This window comes from Alexandromys fortis, unplaced genomic scaffold, assembly GCF_014885135.2.
Source record: "Alexandromys fortis isolate MF-2015 unplaced genomic scaffold, M_Fortis_MF-2015_v1.1 scaffold_4, whole genome shotgun sequence".
NCBI lineage: Eukaryota > Metazoa > Chordata > Mammalia > Rodentia > Cricetidae > Alexandromys > Alexandromys fortis.
This window is the reverse complement of record NW_026067944.1, coordinates 6,706,311-6,713,105: the sequence shown is the minus strand read 5'-3', so window position 1 is coordinate 6,713,105 and position 6,795 is coordinate 6,706,311.

Here is a 6,795-nt window from a genome sequence, read left to right as displayed (position 1 = left end):
TGCTCTGTACTAGAACACCAAGGGATTTCAACTATACAAAAAAAGCCCTGTTAAATTTCCTGTATATGACCTTCTCTGGCTCTCCAAAGTGGGAGTTTGGGGACTGGGGAAATGGCTCATTCTGTAAGGCATTTGCTATGCAACCCTGGAGACCTGAGTTTGGATTGCCACCATCTACAAAAGAAGCTCAGCATGGCTATACATACTATAATAGCAGTGCTGGGAGTGGTGGCAGAAACAGGCTGATTGCTGATTCTTGCTGACCAAACGGCCTGTCTGAAAAACTGAGATATCCAGGTTCAATGAGAGATCCTATCAGAAAGGAATATGATGGAAAATGATTGAGGACATGACCTGTCGTCGTTCTGAAGCCTCCCCTCACATGATTAGGTCACATACACCTGCTGCACACATAGACACCCAGCAGCATGCACACACCTGAATTAAGAAAACATACTAACTTCATGTGATTCAAGCGAACCAACTAGTTCACTAGCCCTGGATTCTGATGAGAAGCTGTATGAGCCTTGGCACTAAAATTAAAACCTTCTTGTCATCACTTACAGAATGTAGGTAATGCCGACACCAATATTGTTCCAGTGTTTGAAATAAACTTATACACAGGCTGTGTAGAAAAGTTCTGAGTAGAAAACGGGAGTGTAATGAATGTTGTTATTATTTATCAGCAGGGATAAAGCAAATAAAATGTCCAAAGGTATTTTGGAATTAGGATTTGACTTCCTATTTGCTTGACTTTCGAGCTATGCCCTTAATTGCTAGGTAAAATTCACGAAAGGGTTTTAGAGAAAACGGTTTTCTCCACAAACATAGGTCTCTGTGGCTTAGCAGGTTTAGGAAACATAAATGTGTTTTTCTATGAACCTGAAATTTGTATTTTCTTAGTTAAAGGACTTATGTATTTTGCAATAAACAAAGCTGTTTAATTCTGCTTAGCAAAATGCTTTTCAAATCCATTTTTTCATGAAGATACAGATACATATGTTTGTGTGTGTCTCCCATAAATATGTCAAGAATTTGATGTCATAAAATATACTTTGGAAAGCTCAGTGGCATGATACACTGTCATCAAAATAAGACAAAATTGTGATTTAGAAGAAAACATAAATAAAAATTTAGAGTTTGAAAAGAAAGTTCTCAATGTTGAATATCATTCTGAGATGCCGGCAATATATGAAGAACAAAAAAAAATATGAGGGATGACCCACACTATAGGCAAGGAAACATAATCAAAAGGGAAATGGGTGAAAACAAGTTGCAGAAAATTATGCAAATGTTTGCAAATTAAAAATTAGAGAATAAGTAGGATATGCTTGTGTGGATGTGCAAAAATGCTTCCAAAAGGACCCTCAAATGTATAGTAGTATTAAATAAAAACATAGATACAATCATTGCATTGCTGTGAGAACAAGAATGTAAGAAGGCAAAATAACAGAAAACCCATGAAATAACAGAGCTATATAGATGCTGTAATATCTATTAAAAAAGTCAGAGAAAATAGACCAATATACAGCAGAGTAAAGCAGATTTTTTCCCCATTTACTATTAGAGTTTCTCCTTGATTTTTTAATGTTCTCTCTATTTTCGTTTTGTATGAATGAGTGTTTTGCCTGAGTACATGTCTATGGGGCACATGTTTGTGCCTAGGGCCAACGGAGGCCAAAAGAGAGTATTAGTTATACTAGATCTCAGGTTCAGATGATTGTGAGCTGCCACATGTATTCCGGGAACCAACCCACTACAAGAGCAACCAGTGCTCTTAACTGTGAGATGCTTCTCGGGAGTACCCTGCTAGTTTCTTTACAGCTAGTCCTGAGTGTCAAGGTGCTATAAGACAGATGAACACACACACACACACACACACACACACACACACACACACGCACACACTGAATAGAAATTGTAGTGGAACAGGAGCGAGTCAGGTAAGTTGTTTATATACTAGTGGACAAAGGATTATCGCTTGTGACAAACCGAGGAAATTACAGGGTCACCTTAAGGATCAGATTTGCGAGAGACCTGCATTGAATTTTCTTGGACTTGACTGCCTGGCCTTGAGCATAAGAATCATATTGCTCCAGCAGGGGAAGAGCATCCATCAAATGAGAATTCGTCTGTTGCTGTGTGGAAACAAGACCTAGTGAATATCATTCTTCTGCCTTCTGCTTTCAAGGGACTTTAGCCTAAACTTGTATGGCAGAGTGGAGCATTTTTCTCATTCCTTCACCTACACTTAATGACTGAAAATTAAAATCAAGGAATATAAAACTCATTAAGGGTCTTGCTTCACTCTGCTCTTCTTTTTAATGCGTGACTGTGGAACCACTGATAAGTGATTTAATGTGGAGATAAGCAAATACCGTCAGACAGGTGTGTCTTGCTGCCATCCATTGTTGGGGATGAGCATGTGATATGTGCATCTAATGTGAAAGATGGGCTATAGAATGTGTTTGATTTTAAATCAGTGAGTTAAATTTATTGACTTCAAGGTTTTTAGCCCATGTGGAAAAACAGATAAAGGTATATAATTTTTATAGGTAAAGGAATCCTCTCTTTACACTTAAATCTATCTGCCTGTGCCTGCCTCTCCCAACTGCATGAATCCAATGAGACACTTTAGAGCATCAGAGGATATTCACCATCCTTTGCAGGATATTTTCAGTGCACTCTCTACTTACTCAACAGAAGACATGAAAGCTCGGTACTCAAAATATTACTCTCGAAATGTAAACTCTTATTTTCAATGAAGCAGCAATAAGTATAGGATGCATTTGTGACAAAGGCAATAGGTTATGGCTTTACCCAAGGGAACGCAAGGATTTTGTACTGATTGCCTGCCTTTCTGTTTAGTGTAGTTTGCAGTCATCAGAATACACACATTTCTATTTTTCACTTTTAATTTTTACATTTTAAATCTTTTACGTTTTCTAAAGAGTGTTTTTTTTAACTCCAGTCGAATATTACATTTCTGTCAAAATCTGGAGTTCATACAACAAAAACATTAGATTTCTGACTTCTATTTCAACAAAACACAGCTTTTTCTTATGGAACTAGGTCCAATGAAAGGCTCATTGATGTCAGCTTAGGTCAATTAAAAAAATTAAACATAAAAACTGCTGGAAAGGTAGTTCAGGAATTGAGAGAATTCTATTCTTCTTGAAAAGGGGCTCAGGTCAATTTCCAGGACCCACATCAAGAGGCTCACAGCTGCCTATAATTCCAGTTCCAGGTTCCTAGTTCTTCTTCTGGTCTCTTCAGACTCCTACATGCATGAGATGCATATAAACTCGCAGAGGCACATGTGCAACACACACACAAACACACACTAAATCTTTAAAGCCCAACTACTACTTTCACATATTAATAGTAGAGGTTTGCTATGAATATCACAGAGGCCTAACATTCAACAAAATTGGACTACCGAAGCAGAAAACTTTACATTTATATTTTATAACAACAATAAAGATCTCACCTCATTTTTCGAAAAAGAAATAGCCCTGAACATTTCTTCCACTGGGTCTCACCTATTTGCTTTTGATTCTCGGGGCAGTCTGCACATCCTAATCTGTTGAGTTTTATGCCTTCCCATTAGGGGCTTCCCTTTTCTAGGACAACCTGTAAAATATTGATACTGCATTTTCCAAGCTCAGTGTTTAAGGAGTGTGCTCCACTTCCAGTTTAAAAAGACTGAGTGGATCATTTATTTTACTTACCACACCAAAGTCTAGAGAGATGACAGTGAATAAATATAAAGGGAATGCTTCAGGGCATTTTGGAGTGATAAATGTCTATGCAAGCGATTATATGGTTAGAGAACCAAGGTTAGAAGGATCTGTAGCCGGGAATAAATACCGGAGAAGCTGTTGCAGAAGAAGGAGGTGCTTAGTCAAGCAATGGAAAAATGTGAAGCTCATGGTCACAGTAGCAGAGAGCAGGAATGTAGGAAATGAAAGTTATCAAAGGCATTCGCGAGAGCTTTGTAATATTCTGCGAGATGTCCATCCTTTCACACCATGCTCACCACCACCAGTGTACCACTCCACAGTCACAGTAGTGCTCAGTGAAAACTCAGATAAAGGTGCTGAAGAATAAATCTGGATTTCTAAACTATATAACTAATGCACGAGACCTTTTTGAAAAGTGACATTCTACTTCTATAATTTAAGCAAGACTTCCAGTGTCCTATCCTCTAAGTTAAATGGGGCTTGATGCACAATCTTCCATTTAAAACAGAGAAACACTATCAGAATCGATGTGTGCAATAGCTCAAGAAAATCACATTAAATGCCCATATTAATCAACTATGTTTTCCCCATACTTTTAATCTTACTATGATGGACTATCATGTATTTTAATCAAATTACCTCCAAACAAAATTTAGTAAATGAAGTGTATGAGCTTAGAAGTAAAACAATAATCCTGGAATTAGAAGAGAAATTTAAATGCTCTAATTATTATCTTCAAAGATTAAAATCACTGTGTCTGTAAAAATAAGTGAATAGTTTACTGCAATAAATTCATACTAATAACAAGACACCCATTTTTAATTATTGAAAATAGATTCTTCTCTAACATAATATATTCTGATTATAGTTTCTCCTTCCTCTACTCCTCCAAGTTTCTTTCCACTTCTCTTCCCCTTTAGATCCACTCCCTGTCTCTCATTAGAAAATAACAGACTTCTAAGAGATAGGAACAAAATATGATAAAATAAAATATAAAAAGTGAAATAAAAACTTTCACATTGAAGTTGACACAGCAACCCAACAGGAGAAAAAGATTCCCAAAATCAGGCAAAGGAATCAGAGACCCACTCATCTGCACAGTCAGGAGTTTCATAAATATAAGTTAATATTCAAATACATACACAGAGGATTTATGTAAACCAATGTAGGCCCTCTGTTTGCTGCTTCATTCTCTGTGAGCTCATGTGTGCCCTGCTTAGTTGATTCAGAGGGTCATGTTTTCCTGGTGTCCTCCATCCCCTCAGACTCTTGCAATCATTCTGCCTCCTTTTCCACAGGATTCTATGAGCTCCAAGAGGAGGGATTTGATGGAGAACTCCAATTCAGACTCTCGGCATAATGTCTGGCTGTGGGTCTCTGCATCTATTTTCATCTACTGATGGGGGAATCTTCTCTGATGATGGCTGGATAAGGCACTAATCTATAAGCAGCTCTTGAGTTATTTTAAGAATTTAAAAAAATTATAGATGTAAGAAGTTATATTGTAAGAAACTGAAACCAGAAGCACAATAACAAAAGCAGACATGAAAAAAGATAGATAAAACTAAATTAGAGAAATAGTCCAAGAAATTCAACCTGAAAAGCATTTCAGTAAACAGAAAAGTACTAAGTGCATAATATTCCAAAACACTCCCATAACTGAAGAACACAAATGTCTGTTCCAGCAATCATTCTAATTTACAGTAGAAAGACAATCCCAAGTATAGCATGATCCAAAGACATAAATTGGGGTTCAACCCGAAGGTAAGAAAAGCAAAACAGCTAGACACTGGCTCTTACCTCTACCTCAGTCTGAAATGGCCTCTAGGAACCTCAGAATGTAACTTTGTCTGAGAGCTGTCTCCTTCCATTTTATAATCCTCTCTACTGCTGGGATTAAAGGTATGTACTACTACCTCCCAGTTTCTATGGAAATCTAATGTAACTACTGGGATTAAAGGTGTGTCACCACTGCCTGATCTGTAAGGTTGATCGGTGCAGCTGCTTCACTCTCTGAACTTTATTCATTAAAATGCAAATGAAATATCACTACACCCAAGATAGTACATCATGTTTCAGAAGGGAAGAAACAAGAAGAGAGATCAAACAATAGCATATCTGATAACTTTACGGCTTTTTACCAGAGGTTTGCTGGCTATTGAAGTAACTAGAGATAAATTGCTGGTCGTTGCATAAACGTCTACAGACAGACATAAAAAAAATAATAGGAAAAAAAGTATTATATAATAAACCCCATGAATAGTAGGTGTTTCTGAAGAAAAATTACTAGTCATTGCATAAACAGCTAGAGACATGAGAAAATAGTGGGATAAGAAGTGTTATAAATATCATAAACCCCATGAATAATAGTGCTTAGTGATAATGATAACATTGTATTTATTTTAAAAGAAAGATAACAGCCTGGTTTGTGTAGTATTAGTGGGGAAAAATAGTAAAAGGTTTCAAGTCAGGTATTAGTTAATGGAAGGTTGTGATGCTGTTTTAAATATAAAGAAACTGACTGGATAAATTTAAAATAATGAGGATCAACTATTTTCATTCCACTTCATTTCAAACCCAACAATTTCAAAGGAAAATGGACCACCTTGGCAGGACATTTGGGATGGATTTTTTTTAAATCAGAGTGTTATACAGTATTTGTGGACACATGAACTCAAAACTGTAGATCAGCTGCTTGCACAAAATCTTGTACAAGAATAAACCTGATGTAGGAGGGTCATCTGTCTATTTTACTTTCATTGGTTAATAAAGAAACTGCCTTGGCCTTTTGATAGGCCAGCCCTTAGGTGGGTGGAGTAGACAGAACAGAATGCTGGGGGAAAGAAGCAGAATCAGGTAGCTGCCATGGAGCCAGCCACCAGGTCAGACATGCTGAATCTTTCCCGGTAAGCCACCACTTCGTGGTGCTACACAGATTATTAGAAATGGGTTAAGCAAGATGTGAGAATTAGCCAATAAGAGGCTGAAACTAATGGGCCAGGCAATGTGTAAATGAATACAATTTGTGTGTTGTTATTTCTGGTGTAAAGCT